The sequence below is a fragment of the Podarcis vaucheri genome, assembly GCF_965113315.1.
Source record: "Podarcis vaucheri genome assembly, chromosome: 3".
Taxonomy (NCBI): Eukaryota; Metazoa; Chordata; class Lepidosauria; order Squamata; family Lacertidae; genus Podarcis; species Podarcis vaucheri.
The window spans coordinates 19011922-19031643 of record NC_138761.1 but is presented as its reverse complement, the minus strand read 5'-3'; the positions used below and the strand labels follow the sequence as shown (position 1 = coordinate 19031643).

General features: G+C 44.7%; 1 protein-coding gene across 14 annotated transcripts in view; it reads left to right on the top strand.

The window, feature by feature from the left end:
• LOC309529624 (uncharacterized protein) overlaps positions 1-19722 on the top strand; it is a 304631-nt gene that overhangs the window by 164219 nt on the left and 120690 nt on the right. The window contains exon 1 of one of the 14 annotated variants that reach the window (XR_014218217.1): positions 11651-11807. The exons of the other annotated variants lie outside the window; for them this stretch is intronic. The gene's annotated coding sequence lies outside the window, so the exon portion shown is untranslated. Of the gene's footprint in view, positions 1-11650; positions 11808-19722 lie in introns of those variants that run through there. 14 annotated transcript variants of the gene reach the window in all.

Below are 19722 nucleotides of genomic sequence, written 5' to 3'. Positions count from 1 at the left end.
TGATATATATTTTTAAAATCGTTGATTTTTATCTATCCTGAAGGAAAGTGATTTCCTAAAAACACAGATGATGTTGTTAATAGCATTCACCTGAGAAGTAGGCCACCAGAAAGCAGCGTAAAGGAAGGATTCCCTTTTATTCTCTTTACCCAAGCTTCACCATTCTAGCTAATTTATGGAAAGATAATCTGTGCCGTTTTTGTTTTGTTTTTACGATGCAGGGGATGATATATAGATTTAAAGCTCTGGCATTTCTCCAGCCGTAAGGGCTGAGTGCCAACACAGGCCACAGTGCCAAAAAGCTTTCTCTCCACCTTCTTCCCCTTAGCTTCGTATAGTCCTCAGTCTTGACTTTTCGGGATAGAGTGGGTCTCAGATGAGCTTTTCTGCATATCTGAGGTTGTTGATATTTCTTCCGGCAATCTTAATTCTGGCTTGGGATCCATCCAGTCCAGCCTTTCACATGATGAATTCTGCATATACGTTAAATAAGCAGGGAGACAATATACAGCCTTGCCGTACTCCTTTCCCAATTTTGAACCAATCAGTTATTCCATATCCAGTTCTAACTGTAGCTTCTTGTCCCACATAGAGATTTCTCAGGAGACAGATGAGATGATCAGGCACTCCCATTTCTTTAAGAACTTGCCATAGTTTGCTGTGGTTGACACAGTCAAAGGCTTTTGTGTAGTCAATGATACAACATTGATGGAAGAAAGTGAGGAGGAATTAAAGAACCTTTTAATGAGGGTGGAATAGGAGAGCGCAAAATATGGTCTGAAGCTCAACATTAAAAAAACTAAGATCATGGTCTCATCACCTCCTGGGAAATAGAAGGGGAAGAAATGGAGGCAGTGAGAGGTTTTACTTTCTTGGGCTCCATGATCACTGCAGATGGTGACAGCAGTCACAAAATTAAAAGATGCCTGCTTCTTGGGAGAAAAGCAATGACAAACCTAGACAGCATCTTAAAAAGCAGAGACATCACCTTGCCGACCAGGGTCTGTATAGGTAAAGCTATGGTTTCCCCAGTAGTGATGTATGGAAGTGAGAGCTGGACCATAAAGAAGGCTAATCGCCGAAGAATTGATGCTTTTGAATTATGGTGCTGGAGGAGACTCTTGAGAGTCCCATGGACGGCAAGAAGATCAAACCTCTCCATTCTTAAGGAAATCAGCCCTGAGTGGTCGCTGGAAGGACAGATCCTGAAGCTGAGGCTCCAATACTTTGGCCACCTCATGAGAAGAGAAGACTCCCTGGAAAAGACCCTGATGTTGGGAAAGATGGAGGGCACAAGGAGAAGGGGACGGCAGAGGATGAGATGGTTGGACAGTGTTGTCGAAGCTACCAGCATGAGTTTGACCAAACTGCGGGAGGCAGTGGAAGACAGGAGTGCCTGGCGTGCTCTGGTCCATGGGGTCACGAAGAGTCAGATATGACTAAACGACTAAACAACAACAACAACAAAAGTTGAGCTTTGTTTGAATTGGTAATTCCTGGCTCCATCGGCAGCTTTCAGAGCTGAGCTACGGTCCCTTGAGTTCAGTGAGATTTAAATGCCAACGTACTCAGATTTTCTTCTGAGGAACCTCCGAGTGACAGCGAAGGCCCATCTGTGGCTGTAAGAGTGGTGGCAAGCTCCCCCCCACCCCCGGCACACCTTATTCCAAAGAGGAGGAAACAAAACCATTAAAAAGTCACTTCAATTAATCATTCTTATTAAACGTAGAGGATAATGCTTAAAAAAGAACTTTTAACTCCATGCAAGCAGCCAAACAGGAGTCCTGCCAGAAGTGTCATGCTTCAGGACTTAACATGATGTCATTCGCAGAGCTAACAAAGGAAAATGAGAAATTAATGGCACAAGCTATACATTGTATCATGCGAAGTGTAGCTGGGGTTTTCCTCAAGCTTCTTGTGGTGTGTGGCATTGTATTATTGGCAGGGAGAAGGTCTTGCAAAAAAGCACATTTTAGCTTGCGAGCGTTTTCTTCTGCTCTCCCACAAGGGTACAGGTTTTCAGATTGTTACTTCCGGCTGGGAAAAAAATAACAGGACTCCAGGCAGAACAAGTTCAAATGCACTGTCGCCACAAGCCTAAATTTTTCTTCTTGTTGCTAGCCAGTGTAATGTACGGGTTATTGTATTGGGCTGAGGCTGGGGAGACCTGTGTTCAAATGCCGCTCCACCATGAAACTTACCGAATGACTTTGGGCCTCCCTCTCGACTTCCCTCAGGGTTGCTGGGGGGTGCAATGGGGGAGGGATGAGCCATGTGCATTACATTTGAGGTAAATATAGCAGTAGTCGTAGAAGCAGAGACCTGTGTAAGTCAATTTTTTGAATGTAGAGCTTTTTCTGTTTCCAGTTTTCACACCGCACTCATAGTCTCTGCTCTCTCACACACTTGCTGAGCCTACTCATTCACAACACTGATGTACACAATTACTCAGACACGTAATTCATATACTGGTGTCGTTACATTGCAAATCCAACGTTCAAATACACAAGTCTAACCACGGGCCAGTTATGTAGTATTGCCTTTTCCTTTCTCTGTTGCATAGGCCTAGTGTGCTGACATGTTTTATTTTAAACTCCTGAGCACATTGAGATGTTCATAAACATTGCACGGCAGCTCAATGTTAAGCCGATGGCTAGGGAGGTCCAGTTTCAATATAACAATGCCACAATTTTGTGGTTTTTCTTTGGAAATACATATTTTTTTATGGCAACACACACACACACACACACACACACACACACTGCCAGACTTATCCACTTTTTCCTTAGGTTAATTACCTTTGTTGGGCATCCCAAAGTGCCTCCAGTTAATTTTTGTCACTTTTAAGTAAATTGATGATTTAAAAAAACCCTCCAAATGTTTAATTGATGTTTTCCTGTTGCTGCCTCTGGATGCTCTATTAATAGCATTGCCAATCAGCAGACTGTTCCCTTCACTTCTGTTTCTTCCACTGCAATGCTTTGAGACTTTGACGAAAATGGTTAAAATAAAAATAGAATCAGTGTGTGTGTGTGTGTGTGTGTGTGTGTGTGTGTGTGTATATATATATATATATATTTGCTTTCGTAGATTTTCACGGGTACAGGAATGCAGGTTTTGGTGTCTTCGGGTGTCTTCCCGTGTAAGAGTCGGGGTGTCTGTGCGACGTTTCGACGAGGTCTCACTCGTCATCTTCAGGCTGGTGCTTTCGGCTTCTTGTTACTGGAACAGAGCAGAGTCTGGTGTTTGAGTTCCTATAAATACTGTTGAGGGGTGTGGTGTATAGCCTCCAACGTTCTGGGCAAAGAGGAAGTTCCTAGATTAGTGTGCCTTTTCTTCTTTTGTTCCTTAATTACTTGAGGGATATCTTGGGTGATTTCATGAGTGATATTCAGAATATCACTGGGTGGGTCATTAAGTGTAGATTAGTTGCTAAAGCTTTCGTGTCTTGACCTCTTGAGCTTGTGAAGAGTTTTTCTGAGAAGATGGCTGTGCTGCATTTAGTTGTGCTCTGGCTTGGCTTCGTGTATAGGGGCGAGCTGTGGTTTTGTGCCTTGTGCCAGCCAGATCTGTGTAGGGATTGCAGGGGGGTGCAGCATCCGGAGGTGCCACTATAGTTTGGCTACTGGATGGAGTCTGTAATATGTCTGTGGAGAGGGTCTGGGTTTGGGTCTGGTGTGGTTGATTGGTGACGGCGTTCTGTGTGCACAAGGCTGGCAATTAAGGAACAAAAGAAGAAAAGGCACACTAATCTAGGAACTTCCTCTTTGCCCAGAACGTTGGAGGCTATACACCACACCCCTCAACAGTATTTATAGGAACTCAAACACCAGACTCTGCTCTGTTCCAGTAACAAGAAGCCGAAAGCACCAGCCTGAAGATGACGAGTGAGACCTCGTCGAAACGTCGCACAGACACCCCGACTCTTACACGGGAAGACACCCGAAGACACCAAAACCTGCATTCCTGTACCCGTGAAAATCTTCGAAAGCAAATATATATATATATATATATATATATATATATATATATATATATAAAACAAAACATTTATATACTATTTCATTTAAAAATATCAAAGTGGTTTACAACAAAAATACATAAAACCATACAGTAAAACCATTAAAAGAAGAAGAAGAAGCTAAAAACAGACATTAGTTAACCTTTGTGGAAATAAGTGTTTTGCATAAACCTGGCGGAATAGAAGAGTTTGGAGCAGGCGTTTAAAAAGTTGAAACAGAAGGTGCTGGCAGAATTCCACAGGACTGAGCTGGTGACACTCACTTTTTGCTACCAAGTGAGTTTCGCCAGCTCAGGGAAAGACCATGTTTTGAGGGATTTAGGAATAGAATGCAATGTAATAAAAGGCAGTTTGCATTTTTTGTGATCTTACTCACTAGTGTGGAGTGCCATCACATCCTTTTTGTGCTGTCAACCAGGGCATTTTTAATATGGTATGAATATATGAGTGCTAGCAGCTCATTTTTTTTTACCAGAGAGAGAGAGAGAGAGAGAGAGAGAGAGAGAGAGAGAGAGCACCTTGATAAAATGTATTAATGTTTTGGCCACATATATTTTGTCACCTCTGCCATCTCACTTTATCATGCAGCCCTTGGTGGGATAGCCATGGGTCAGTGCAGCCATTCGCCCAGAAGATGTTAGCCACCCCTGTTCTAAGGCCCTATGCCCCCCATGCTTGGACCTTAACTGTGCTTCTTGCACTTCATGACCTTTCAGTTCCACTGTTTACATTTCCTCCGTTCTCTAGCCATATATGTGCCAAATATCCACCAGCTGGGGAGGTGTTGCATGCAACTTGAAGGATCAAAGCACTTGAAGAAGCATATTCCTCTGTACCAGCCAACTCAAGTTTTGTGAACTGCAGGGGAAGCTGTGCCTGTGGTTACCTCATGAGATATGGCCTGGAGGTTAGGGGTGGGGTGGGTGTTTTCACACAAGACAGAGCCTTCTCGGTGGCGGCACCCTGGCTAAGGAACTCTCCCTCTGTAGAGAACCGATTATCCCCCGCACTGTGTTCAATCAGGCAGCAAGTCCTATTAGTTCCAGCAGGTCTTTGGAGCATAACAGGACACTGCTTGTATTATGCTGTATTTTGCTTCTGCTTTTTCTTTTATTGTTGCAATTTCATTGTCAGCCTCCCACCCCCCAAGCTGTCATGAACGGAAAAGTGAGGTATATGAAATAATGCAACAACAAACAAACAATTAATGAAGGGCTTTAGCCCATGGTAACTTATGCCCAATAAATCTGTTAGTCATTAAAGAGAGACATGGTTGCCTCTGGAATCTGAGGTGTGCTTTGTCATTTAGTGCCAAGATTGTGGCTTCCTTTCATATAAAGCGTCCTTCTCTCATCTGGTTTGGGGTGAGCGGGGCAGGAGAGTGCGAGCGATTCTTTTTCTGCTGCATTTTTCTGCCCATCTCAGTGGCAGAGCCAAACCATTGAATATTTGCCATTCTGTTTGCAGTCATGGGAGCCAACTGTTTATTGCTTTCTTTGGTTTGCGTCTGAGGGTGGGGAATATCCTGGTGCAAGTCCTCTCTCTTTTTGGTCTTATTTCCTTTTAATCGGTTTGGGTTTTTTAACGGAACGCCTTGCACTTTTCAGCGGCAGCAGGCTTTCCCTAGGCGTGACGCTTGTTTCGCCTGCCCCAGTCCTGCAGGCAACCTCCCTCTAATGGCCTGTGATATTGTGCAAAGGTGTTTTTATAGCAAAATGTGGTGAAGAGAGAAGAGTATTTTTAGGCTGGGAGATCAAGGGGAGAAGGCTGCATCTGGTAGGTTTTTAACCGCAGAACCTTTTTTTTATGGTGGGTTCAGAGTTTGGAGTGGCTGGAGGCCAGAGGCTGACGAGAGGTTGGCTCTCTGCTTATGCTACCTCTGGGTTCAGAGGCAACACGCATCTCACAGAAACATAGAATTGCAATTCACGAATCCCAACTCAAGCATCCATGGACATCCAGCCGCTGTATACATATACATGGAGACTGTGGGTCCTGTGGTGTAAATTGCAAGTCCTCTAAGCAGGGACCATTTCACTTCTCTGTTCTGTATATCATTGGCAGGAGTGTGTATGATGTTGTTAATGCTTTTTAATATCCAGGGCAGGCCCTGTCATTAACCAGATCTGGGGTGCTGTTCTAGAATGCAGCACGTTGATGACAAAATTAACTGTAATTATTTGGGCCAGTGCTATTAATATCTTTAATTCTTAAGGAGCATGGTTTGCTTGTTCACTGTATTTATATAGGCCACCCAATAACATATTTCCCCGGGGGTGGGGTGGGGGGTGGCTTACTAGAAACACAAGAAGAATAAAACACAATATTAAAGCAAAACAATGAAACAAGTAAGTAGCACCCATAAAATTTTATATCCTGTGAAGAAAGCAATTGAAACCAGTCGCACATCAGACATGAAAAGCCCCGTTCTTTCCCCCCTTTAGGTCACCAAGTCTTTTATTTTGTGCACCTGTTCCACAGCAGGAAAACCACATTACACACATGGCGTTCCAGTTGGGTGTTTCTTGTGGGACGGCTGCTCTTTATGCAAGCAAAGGTGTTTTCTTTTTCTTTTTTTGCAGCGTCCACATGAGGTTATTGGCCTCAAAGTGCCAGGCTCTCCCTCTCCCACATTTAATCCAGATTATTTATCTTTTCTGCGAAGAAGCCAATAAACTTGGGGAAGGGGAGCAATATGTGAACAACCTGTTTCGTGGGCTCATCCTTTTTGCGTCCTGTTTTCCAGACACATGTCCATGTCTGAATGGGCTTTTCTCTCTTTTTTTGTCCCGCTGTTTACTGCTGAATCAGTTCAAACAGCAATCGAGTTATCCATGGATTCAGCAGTAGATAGCGGGTTTTCCGGGGGGAAAGCGGCAGGCAATTTTGCAAGTAGGGTTCAGTCACATAGTGCCAAATTCAGGTTGCACAGTTAGTGAATTAGGTGCTCAGGTGCAATAAACTCACTCTCCCCCCCCCTGCCAAAATTCAATTTTTTGTGGTAAGGAAAGTGATAGGAAAATGTTCTGGAAAGCGTGATATAACTATGGCTTGATGCAGTGATGTGTAACCCTCCCAACACACTAGAACAAGTGTTTGATAAATAGCATTGTATAATTTCCTCACAAACTATGTGCAAACAAATCAGGATTATTGAGTGCTCAGTAAACAGGTCATCTGAAAGCAGCCTCGTTCTGTGAAGCTCAGAGGAGACCACAAAAGAAGGGGAGGGCACTGGGGGGGGGGCAAGATTAAACAGTAGGCAACATGAGGCAAACAAGCTGGATGGAGCTTACCAAGAAAACTCCCTGTTTCTGAGAAAACTTACTCCACAATGACCAGCCTGCAAGTGAGTCATCATCTCCACTCATTGGCATCACGGGGCTGCATGGAAGAGGGGTACTGGAGGTCTGGTTAGCTGAGCGCAAGTCCCACAAAGCTCAACAATTTTGGGATCTTCCTAAAAATAAGCTCAACAGCCAGGGTGTCCTGGTTTTTACTTTTTGAAATATGGCAACCCTGCATAAGCCAAACTGTGGCTTAGCACAGAGAAGATTATGTCCACTTTTACAGTTCCTCTAGTTCTGCCCCTGCTGCTGGGTTGCTCTGAGCTAGGCCATGGTTTGAATCGGGGTTACATCCAAACCCAAGCCCATGGTTTATCTCCACCAGGCAACCCTGGTGTAACAAACCCTGGCTACAGATAGTGGTTTGTTTAGAGTGTTATAAACAAACCAGGTCACTAACTGAAAGTAATATGAGTCAGGTATTCTTGTTTTTAACCTATGCACACTTTTTTTTTTTTAAACAACCTTACTGGTTTCTCAACTCAAGTGGGTCTTTCTGACTTTTGACACACTACATAACCTGCAATATCTGTTTACCAGAATTGATAGTGGTGCCTTTTGCCGCACCTCCTTCAACACTCTGCAAAGCCGTTGCTTTGCCTGTGCCATCTGAATGGTGATAATAGCAAATACCACCTAGTCTACCTGCACATTAGCTTAGAAGTTCAGACTTCAGTGATCAATGCATGGAGGCAATCTGAATACATAACCCATGTTCTTGGGTGGGGTGGATCTGACACAAGTTCATTTTCATTCTACATGGATGGCTATTTTAAAACCCCTCCCCCCCCCCATTTAGCATTTAATCCTTAAAAGGACAAATCGGAGAATCTTAAAACTCATCAAGGAAGCGTAGTTTTGGACACTTTAATCTAAAAGGTGTCCCATTTGGACGCTGTAATCTGCAGAGTGTCCCATTTGGCACGGTCCGGATACTTTCTGCTGAGTGAGATGAAATTGCTAAGACTCTCCGAAAGCTGGAACTCAGAAGAGAATACTCAGATCTGTGTAAGCTGAATAAACTTTGTGATCTCTTCCTCCCTGCCGCCCCCCCCGCCCCAAATGCATCAACCACAAGCTACACTGTTGATACGAACCATGTGTTTCAATTATTGAAAACAATACAGATCACGTCTGTATCAACAAGAAGAATGTTGCTTTATACTACTTCAATTACTGCAAAGCAGAACCAGTTCCAAAGTTGGCAAAGCACCTTTTAATGCAGAAATAAACTAGGTGTCACCTGGCAGGTGGCCAAAGCAATGGCTGGTTAACATCATCAGTGTGTGTTTGCTTTATCCTAATCTGACCCGTTTTACAACATTCGGGGAGCTTAGCGGTGTCTTGTGCCTGGAGCGGCCTGTGTGCTATCCTGGCCTCTGTGTTATCTGAATGGAGTTGCTGTGTACTGACATAGGCTCCCGGCCAGGATATAGCGTGTGGGGAACTGGAAGACTCGAGGAAAAAATGCTGTCTGCTTTGTACAGTGGAAGCAAAGTGTGCAGCTAAGGCCAGTGAACTCGCTCCAGCTGGCAGGATGGGAATGTCGGTCACACAGATCTGTGAAGAGTTCCGCATGTGCTGGAGAGCCCGTGTGATGGTTTTAGCATGAGCCCAACTTGCGGCAGCCCGGCCTGCAGTTATTGAGCGGGATCTTCGGGGCTGTTGTGGGGGGTGGTGGGGAGCAAAGAGGAGAGGGGAGGTGGGACATGATTCGAGGTGGGTGAAAATATTCCTGAGATCGAGTAGATAAGAGAGAACTTTTTCTCCCTCTCTTTACAATACTAGAACCAGAGATTCCTTGGATCACGTAGCAAGGCATTACAGTGGTACCTCGGGTTAAGAACTTAATTCGTTCTGGAGGTCCGTTCTTAACCTGAAACTGTTCTTAACCTGAGGTACCAATTTAGCTAAAGGGGCCTCCTGCCGCCGCCGCCGTGCAATTTCTGTTCTCATCCTGAAGCAAAGTTCTTAACCTGAGGTACTATTTCTGGGTTAGCAGAGTCTGTAACCTGAAGCTTCTGTAACCTGAAGCATCTGTAACCCGAGGTACCACTGTATTAGTCGACATAGAGAAAGAAGGATGAGAGTGTTAAAGATGGTTACTGTTTCCTGGCTTGAGCTCTCATAGATTACTGCAATGCATTATACATGGGGCTGCCTTTGAATGTGAATTGGCAACTTCAGCCAGTGCAGAATTTGGCAGCCAGGTCGCTCACCAGGACAAGACGGTTCGAGCGCATTACTCCCATCCTGGCCCGACTGCACTGGCTGCTGATTAGTTTCTGGGCCCAATTCAAAGTGATGGTTTTGACCTATAAAACTCAACACCTCAAGGACTACCTCTCTCCCTATGAACCTACTTCGACCCGGCAATCATAATCAGGGTGGTAACATGAGAATGGGCCTTTTTCTGGATCAGAGGCAATATGCTGGGTGCACAAGTAACGGGGGAGAGCTATTGCGCCCATGTCTTGCTTCCCATTGTCATCTAGATGAATGCTGACAGCAGAAAGTTGGATTTATTTGGGTCTTTGGTCTGATCCACCTTACAAGTGACTGTGGACTGGCTTTTGAAATAAGGACAAGCGGTAGAGGCTATGGAGGGGCATGTGGCTAACCATAGAACCATAGAGCCATAGAGTTGGCTCTATGGAAAGGACCATGAGGATCGTCTAGTCCAGCCCCCTGCAATACAGCTATCATTCATCCAATGTGGTGCTCAAACCCACGAACTTGAGATTAAGAGTTTTGTGCTCTACCAACTGAGCTAATGCCGCCATATACTTTTTCAGCGCCTGGCTCCTGTGTCTTCAGCAGCTGCCTATTATGTAGAAACAGGTGAAGCTTTCTTTCCCCCATGCCAGGAATAACTTCAGCCGAAGTCCTAGCCAGCTGTTAAAGGTGCAGGAGCAGAGAAGAAAGTGGCCACCCTATTCTTAGCCGCACGAATGTTTCAAAATGCGGCTTGCAGAGTTCGGATTTATGCACATCCTGCTATCCTTTGAGAAGGAAGGCCGTTTGCTCCATATAATTACCTCTCTTTAATTTCGCTTGCTTTGCTTATTGTATGTTAAATATATATATCCTCCCATGGCTATGGTTAGGCCCTTTCCTTGTTAACTCTGTGGGAGACTGACGGCACGCAAGGAGCAGCGTTATGGATTAGGGCCCTGCGTAATTATGCCTCCAGCGATATGGCAGATGCTGGCATTTGGGGGGTTAATCGGGAGATCTGCCACGATGGGGAACGTGCTCAGAATGCAAACGGTCACGGGACATTTAAAGCCTGCCCTTCGTCTTGACCTAAATCCATTTGTGTAAATATTCAACTTGTAAACCGAAGGCAATAATGCTGTAAATGTCAGAGTCGAGGCAGTAAATTGCGAAGGAAGAGATTGTGCGAATCCTATTTCTCTCCCTGTCTCTCCCCACCCCCTGCCCGGCCGACTGTCCCTTGAAATCTGCTCAGGTAGATGGAAAGCTCATGGAACCAATGGCTACCTACAACCCAAAAGACTTAGGTTGCGTTCCCAATACAAATCCTTAGGGGAAGAAAGAGGCATTGGGGACTTAATTGCAAGCAAACATGCTTTGGATGGGGTTGCCAGGCCTTTCAGTCATAGCTCGGTAGTAGAGCATCTGTTTTGCATGCAGAAGGTCCATGGTCTCTCCATGGACAGTACTGAGCTTGATGGGCCAGTGGGCTGACGTAGTATAAGGCAGCTTCCTATGTTTTCCTGTCTGAACCATTATGAAATATAAATTTGGGGGGGGGGTTGTACGGACTTCTGGCCTGGGGCCAAATTACAGCTCCCTGCTCTGTTTTGTCTAGCCCACAGAAATCTCCAGGGAGATGCTGTCAGTCTCCGAGGACGAAGGTCATATCCTCCTTCATTTTGTATTGAAGAGGGAAAGAATTGTAATTGATCGCCATGAGAAGGAGGAGGGTGATGCTTGAAGTGTGTGTGTGTGTGTGTGTGTGTGTGTGTGTGTGTGTGTGTGTAGAATTGTAGAATAGGGAGGCACCCTGAGGGTCATCAAGTCCTACCCCCTGCAGTGCAGGAATCTCAGCTAAAGCATGCATTACAGATTCTTCCTTACCAATTCAGATATTTTAATGTTTGATATAGTTGAAGTATTAATTCTACACTTGCATTATTTTCTACGTTTTCTTGCTTTTTCATGAATACGGATGAGACCCTTCTTCTTCTTCTTCTTCTTCTTCTTCTTCTTCTTCTTCTTCTTCTTCTTCCATCTCCAAGGGAAGGGCCGGCGAAGGGAGTAACCATTGCCCCAAGCCCCTTCCAGCAGCAGCAACCAACACTCCTGCTCCCATCAACACAGAACGATGATGTCACCGCATGCACTTGGTGATGTCACGTCATGCAATTTGCTGCAATTCACATCAAGAGGAAGAAGAGAGGGCAAAGCACATGGTTAGACTCTATGCTGATTAGAATTTTAGTATTACGGTCACAGACCAGTTCCGGGTCACTTACAATATCAGGAAAATCATAAAACACAACAGGAATACATTGAATTGCAATTGGGTATAACAGAGACAACTCAGATATAGCGGCAGTTAAAAATATATATTAAATCTTGATCACTAAAATATAACCTAAAATTATCATTTACAGTGGTACCTCGCAAGACGAATGCCTCACAAGACAAAAAACGCGCAAGACGAAAGAGTTTTCCGTTTTTTGAGTCGTTCCGCAAGACGAATTTCCCTATGGGCTTGCTTCGCAAGACAAAACATCTTGCGAATTCTTGCGAGTTTGTTTCCTTTTTCTTAAAGCCGCTAAGCCGTTAATAGCCGCTAAGCCGCTAATAGCCGCTAAGCCGCTAATAGCCGTGCTTCGCAAGACGAAAAAACCGCAAGACGAAGAGACTCGCGGAACGGATTAATTTCGTCTTGCGAGGCACCACTGTAGAACCTTAATCATTTTGGTAGTACAGCTTGTCCCCTAAGTTTTATGGCAGTCTCACAGAATTTGGCCACCCTGAGCGTAATCTCTAGATCCTTGTCCTCTACCTACTCTGTGCTGATGTAAAAAGCAGCCCATGTCTTGCAAGGGCATCCCTTTGAGCTAGCTGTTTTGTGACATCAGGTCAGGTTGTTGCTGCTTTTACAAAAACTAATTCCCACTGTGGGAGGGAAACAGAACCTTCCCCAATCTAGTGCTCTCCAAATGATGTTGGACTACATCTCCCATCAGCCCAACCAGCATCACCAGCAGTCGGGGTTTATGAGAGTTGTAGGCCAAAACATTGGGAGGGCACCTAGTTGAGGAAGGCTGCTGTAAGAAATCACATCAATTCAATCTAAATGGACTGGGGTATGGATACAGAATTTTGCCCATTTCCTTTTTATCCTGCCTGGGTCTATAAACAATGGCCTGGAGGTCCTCACCCAGAGACTCCAGTTGCCAGTCGGTGGATCCTTTATTCACCGTCTGTGCCGTCAAAACAGGGGGAAGTCTCCCTCCGCTGAAATCTATGGCAGAGCTCCAGTTAAGTCACCCATTAAGTCTAGACAAAAAGATTGAGATCTCCTCCACAAATAAAGTATGGGTGGCTTCTAATAAAAGCAGTTATTTGCTCACAAAGGCAGCACCAAGCTCAACAATGAATGCGGCAAGCGGCAACAGCTGACGCTGCCGTGTAGCGGAGGAGAGAGAGAGAGAGAGAGAGAGACCACCGTAGTTATTAGAATGGTTAGCGAAACGGAACAGGAAACATGAGGAGGTTGTGACATCACCATCTCAACTTGACATGCACCATCTATCAGGGATGGCTTAAGGATAATGAAATAAATCATACCGTGATGCAACGAGATGGGCGAGATGACCCCACTACTGCTTCCTTTCAGCACTAATAACTCTGCCACCGGAAGGACAGCGTCTGCCAAACAGGCTGTAGAAATCTGGCGAGCTACAGTTCGCCAGTTCCGAGGGCACCGTTCCCACAGGCACGCAGTTACTTAGTGCCTTGAGAGACAATAAAAATGCTATCAGTACTTTTTGACCTACTTTCCCCAGTCTTTCCTTATTATAACGGCTTTTTAATCATTCCGCCCCCTCCTCCCCATTCACCCATCGCAGCACCCGTTTCTTGAAAGCGTTCTCTGCAAAGACGTTAGGACAATTGCTGGATGGATAGCACTGGAGAAAGTTTAACGTGGTTTGAGAGAAGCTTCCGTTCCTGTGATAGAACCGCCTCTCCTTTTTTTGTGTGTCCCACTGCCAACTCTGATAAAGTAGGTTTGGCAGGATTTTGAAACCGCAGAAAAACCTGCTTTGCCTCTTTACCAGAGGTAAACGTGGAATTGGTGTTCACATCAAGGACAGTGATCCCTCTCTAAACTTGCCTTCAACTCTCTGAAAAATAAGCAAAGCCTTTTGTCTTGTCTCCAGCTACGCAGAGCTATTACTTCTATGATTACATGTGGTTGGGACTTAACATAAAACCAATTTCTGTTGTTCCTTTAAAAACCAATGTAACCAAATTTGCAGGGTGAGGGGGGAAACACACACACACACACACACACACACACAAAAATAGCGCTGAAAAGAAAACAAATAATGTGCACTTTCTACCCTCCGCTTGCATCTGGAGGGGAAAAAAATCCAAATCTAATGAAACTTGTCATTCACTATTGTTTTCCACTGGGTCACTTATTAAAAAGGGACTTTATGATTTAATAAGGCAGGTGAAGATCCGCAGCAGGGTGTAGTGGGAAATGAAAAATCTGCTCTGGTTATGTCAGACCTCCTTAAAGCATTTGTTGGATGGCAATTTCACTTTATTGTCTCTGATAGCACAATTTTAATACCTCCATTTCATGTGGCGCATTTGAATTCTGCCGTGCCAAGTTTTGTGTAAGAACAGAGGACATGATATTAACCCACACTTTCAGAGAGGACTATCAAAGGAAAACATGAGGGCATAGCAGCTCTGTAGCCGTTTTGGCATTTCCGAAAGAACCCCGGGACTCATAACTGCGGGAGGGTGCAAAGCATTCTTTGTTAAATTTATCCTAACCTTGCCACTTTCTGAACAGATCTGAGTAACTTTCTTTTTAATCTGTAGTGTTGAGGGTTGGTCCAAGATATTTTGCTGCCTGAGGGGGTACCAGCAAATTGAGGTTGCTCAATTAAAGTTGACTTGGCATTCCAGTGCAACAAACCTGTTTCTGCCCCACACAAACAGAATGTTTTCAGATAAGGAAAGTGATGGGAAAGCGCAGTGGAAGCTCTGGGATAACAATCCCTTGACGCAATGTCATATAACCTCCTTTGCAAACAAATCAGAAGGAATGCTCAGTAAACAGCTCACCCGGAAGCAACATGTGGATCTGCCATAGCCTACTGTCGTCTGAAAAAATTGGGATAGTAATACTGGCATTCTTTACATGATAGGTGCAAGGATTCTTAGCCGGATAATTCCCACTGCCTCAATGTGTTGCAGCAGCATAAGGAGTTCCACTTGTGCAATAGATCTGTTTCTTCCTATCCTCCTACCCACCCACAACCTGTACCCTTCTGAGATCTGCTCCGGAGCGTTGGGGGAACCTTTAGAGCAGATTGGGGAGGAGAGGGGAGAAGGAGTTTTGTTGCACAAACAGAAATCCTTGCATTAATGGAACAAGTCACTTAGCTCTCCTTTGGATACAACCCAATATGTACAAAATGCCAAGATAAAGTTTTATTTTAGTAGGAAGTACAGTGGTACCTCAGGTTAAGTACTTAATTCGTTCCGGAGGTCCGTACTTAACCTGAAACTGTTCTTAACCTGAAGCACCACTTTAGCTAATGGGGCCTCCCACTGCTACCGCACCGCCGGAGACCAATTTCTGTTCTCATCCTGAAGCAAAGTTCTTAACCTGAAGCACTGTTTCTGGGTTAGCAAAGTCTGTAAACTGAAGCGTATGTAACCTGAAGCGTATGTAACCTGAGGTACCACTGTACAGATGTTGGGTAATGAAAGATAGCCAAATTATTCAGGCAGCCTTTTTGAGAGCCAGTGTGGTGTAGTGGTTAAGAGCGGTAGTCTTGTAATCTGGGGAACCGGGTTCGCGTCTCTGCTCCTCCACATGCAGCTGCTGGGTGACCTTGGGCCAGTCACACTTCTCTGAAGTCTCTCAGCCCCACTCACCCCACAGAGTGTTTGTTGTGGGGGAGGAAGGGAAAGGAGAATGTTAGCCTCTTTGAGACTCCTTCGGGTAGTGATAAAGCAGGATATCAAATCCAAACTCCTCTTCTTCTTCTTGACACAAAACTTTTGTGCCTTATCAAGTTGGTAAAAGAGAACCGTCAGATATCATGCAAGTGAGGCTAAAGGAGAGATCTAAAGGAGACTCACCTGGTCTCATGGCATTATCCTTCAGGTTAAGGCTTTTTTTTTATACTTTCAGGCATTCCAATAGTTTGCACTTTCAAATAGTATTGGGAAGCGAATTACATACTGTAACTGAAGTTGCTGCCGTGCTGGATTTTGCTGCTATTTTAATTTGGGAGCTGTGCAAATTATATGGTTTGTCTTATTACCTTTAATTAGCTAATTGTATATTTTATTACCATTTTGTTTCAAATTACATGGTGAAGTGCTGTGGGATAAATATTGTGAAGCATGGTACACCTGAGATAAATAGGTGGTGCATTGTAGTAGTAGAATTGGACTGCGGTTGAAGAGACCCAGGTGAAATTCCTTGCTTGGGTGACTTGCTCTCAGCCTCACTTGGGCGTTGTGAGGTAAAATGGGGAGGGGAGAACCTTATACGTCACCTGGAACTCCTTGGAGGAAAGATGAGATTTAAATGTAATAAAGAATTAAAGAAATGTGGCAAACATCCGCAGGGAGTGAGTTCTTTTGCTGGGATTTTCAGTCTTTTAGTCCTCCTCTTAGAGATCGTTTATTCTGATGTCATTCTCTGTTGGCAGATTCGCTCTGGTTTGATTCCGTATTAGATTTCAAGTTTATGTTTTATGTTTTATGTGCATTGTATGGTTTTAATTTCTACTTGTAAGCCACTTAGAGATTTATAACTGGTACATACGACAGGTAAATGAACCTCTTAATGTAGGTGTCAGTCCTTATTGATAAATGAGGTCGTTCTGATTTTGTTAACATCCTGTCCCCAAATCTGTAGGTGCAATCCTGTTCGTTGACCACAATGCCAGTGCCTTGGCGACCTCTATAGTCACTGTGTGTATTCCAGATTTCTGAATGCCACATGGCTGTAGCAAGCAACAAATTCCCAACATAATCCATATGCGCGCTCGTGCGCGCACACACACACACACACACACACACACACAGAGCATGTAGTGGCTGTCATGCTACATAGCAAGGCACCATCTGGATTGCACCTGCAGACCCTCTAAGTGTCCTCCTATTTTCCAGGGACAGTCCTGGATTTGCAGAAGCCATCTCAGCTTTTGATTTGATCATGGAATGTCCCTCTTTTCCTTAGGACATTCCTATTTTCACCAGAGAAATGTTGGAGGGTATAGAGTTATGTGAGCCCTGAGCCAAGGAGATAAGAAACTATACAACTTTTAGAAGACATCTGAAGGCAGCCGTGTATAGGGATGTTTTTGTTTTTAATGTTCAATGTTGTATTATGCTTTTATATATGTTGGAAGCTGCCCAGAGTGGCTGGGGCAATGCAGTTAGATGGTTGGGGTTTAAATAATAATTATGGATAATTGTTGATAATGGAACAAGACATGTCTATTTTCATCAGAGAAATGTTGGAGGGTATGTGAAGAGTCTCCAGTTTGCCACTGTTGTTCTTGAGTAACTGTGTGGACAGGTGCTGTGGGCTTGCCGATTGAATCCCTGCAACGGAGTGCGCTCCTGTTGCTCTGTCCCAGCTCCTGCCAACCTAGCAGTTCGAAAGCACACCAGTGCAAGTAGATAAATAGGTACTGCTGTGGCAGGAAGGTAAACGGCGTTTCCGTGCGCTCTGGTTTCTGTCACGGTGTTCCGTTGCGCCAGAAGCGGCTTAGTCATGCTGGCCACATGACCCGGAAAGCTGTCTGCAGACAAACGCCCTTAGCCTGAAAGCGAGATGAGCGCCGCAACCCCATAGTCGCCTTTGACTGGACTTAACTGTCCAGGGGTCCTTTACCTTTTTCACAACTAGCACACTTGTTTAGTGACATGGAGCCTCAAACCCAGGAACTGAATATGGCCCTCCAGTCCTCTGAAACTGACCCTCCTTTGTACCCCAAGAGTTTTTGCCTGACTGGAACGTGTCCCTGAACTCTTGCTTGTCATAATGGATGACCTCATGTGGAAATGAGCCTGCTGTACAAAGATAAAATTTGCATACATTGCTGTGTTCACTTTTGCTTTTGGCCCCGCCCACCACTTACCTGTGGCCCTTGGAAGGCTAATCAGAAGGGAACGTGGCCCTCATGCTGTAAAAGTTTCCCCACCTCTATGGAGACAAGAGTTTCAGCTTAATGTCCGTGCGATCTATGCTGACTGTAGAACAAGGCTGCGCAGACATTTTTGAAATACGAATTCGGTTGGTTTTGACCCATTTCCTTCACTGTCACCTCAGACCGATGGAAGTTGTCGCTCCCTAGGAATCCTACAGTAAATAAGGAGTTAAGTGCTGGCAGAAAGATGCTGGAAGGAACATCTTGAATTTGTTTGCCACTAATCTAGAAATGCAGAGATTTCCTTAATTCTCAACAAATTTTGGTCCCCCTCAACAACATATGTGGTAAAATGTTACGGGCATGTGTGGAAAAGGAGTTTTAAAAGGCTTACTTTTTCCATAGTTAAGCCCATTGTTATCCTCCAAATTGTAATCTTATCATGTATACAAGCTGTTCCATATAAATAGACCCATGTATATTTTCAGTAGTTTCAGCTGAAACCCGTTAAGAGCAGATGTGCATATGGTTGCCTGGCAAGGATCCCTCTAAAATGTATTTTTCCGTTAGCAAAGTCCATCCCCCCCTCGAAACCATCCCCTTCCCTTCTCTGTCCTAGGGAGGGCTGGCAGGGAGGAGAGAAGAAAGGAGGAAAATGGTTTCGTTCATGATTAGAACAAATCTCAAAATGTTTTTGAAGCTGGCTTGGTTTGTGACGTTTATTTACGGGCCTTTGTGAACTTGATGTGCTGAGCAAAAGGTGCCTAGAAATTTGTTAGCCCAGGGGACATCCTTTTCCAACATCTCCACTTCATATTGCTATCTCAGACTGGGATTCTCAGGCATGATAGAGGTGTCTAAGGTTATTCACGTTGTGAATAAGGTGGCTAGAGAGAAGTTTTCCTTCCCCCATAGCAGTGGAACCTGGGGCCATCCAACGGAGATGAATGTTGGAAGATTCGAAACAGGCAAAAGAAAGTACTTCTTCTGTTCAGTGCATGATTAAACTGCTGAATTCGCTTTTGCCAGGGCTATGTGCGCATCAGTGGCTCAAAATGCAGCTAGGCCGTTCTTTCCCTCAATTCAGATTTAAGTTGGTTTGGGGTAAAGCATGCCAAACACAGCATTTCATAAGAAACAACAGTATTGATATAGGTTGCATTTAACGCTGTGTGTACACTGCTTCCTAAACCGGTGGTATATGCACACACCCTCTGTGTAAGTGCAGTGAAACCTTGGTTCTTGAACGTAATCCGTTCCAGAAGTCTGTTCGACTCCCAAAACAGTTCAAAAACCAAGGTGAGGTTTCCAATTGGCTGCAGGAGCTTCCTGCACTCAAGCGGAAGCTGCGCTAGACGTTCAGTTTCCGAAAACCGAAACACTTACTTCCAGATTTTCGGCGTTTGGGAGCCGATTTGTTCGTCACCTAAGCCGTTCAGGAACCAAGGTTTGACTGTATTTGCACTCAGGTGCCGGTAAGATTTGAGGCTGCTCACCAAACTCTCCAGGGATAAAGCTGCCCTTGCGGCAGGCAAAGCTTATCATTGTTTCTGAGCTACAAGCCGAAAATCAACAGATGCAGCCCCCCCCCTTGCATCTCCAAGTTGGGAAAAGCTTGCCCATCATCCTGCAGACATAGGTGCTCTAGCAGTGGGGGCTGGAGGAAGTTAGCAATAGGTGCCACGGATGATATCAGCATCGAAAAAGAAATGGTGGAAGTACCCTTTCCTTATGTCCTTGGTCATTTCCCATGCTGCAACAGGAAAAAGCGATAAGCAGACCTTTTGAGGTGAGCTCTCCATCACACCTGTCAGTGTTGTGGATGAGCAGGAAAACAGCTAAGCCCTCTTGCGCCAGACATGTTTGGTGTGCAGGGATATTCACCGGATCCCCTTAATAACTGCAGTGTGAGCACACCTGTTACTATGCCCGCCCTCACAAATAGAGATAAGCAAAG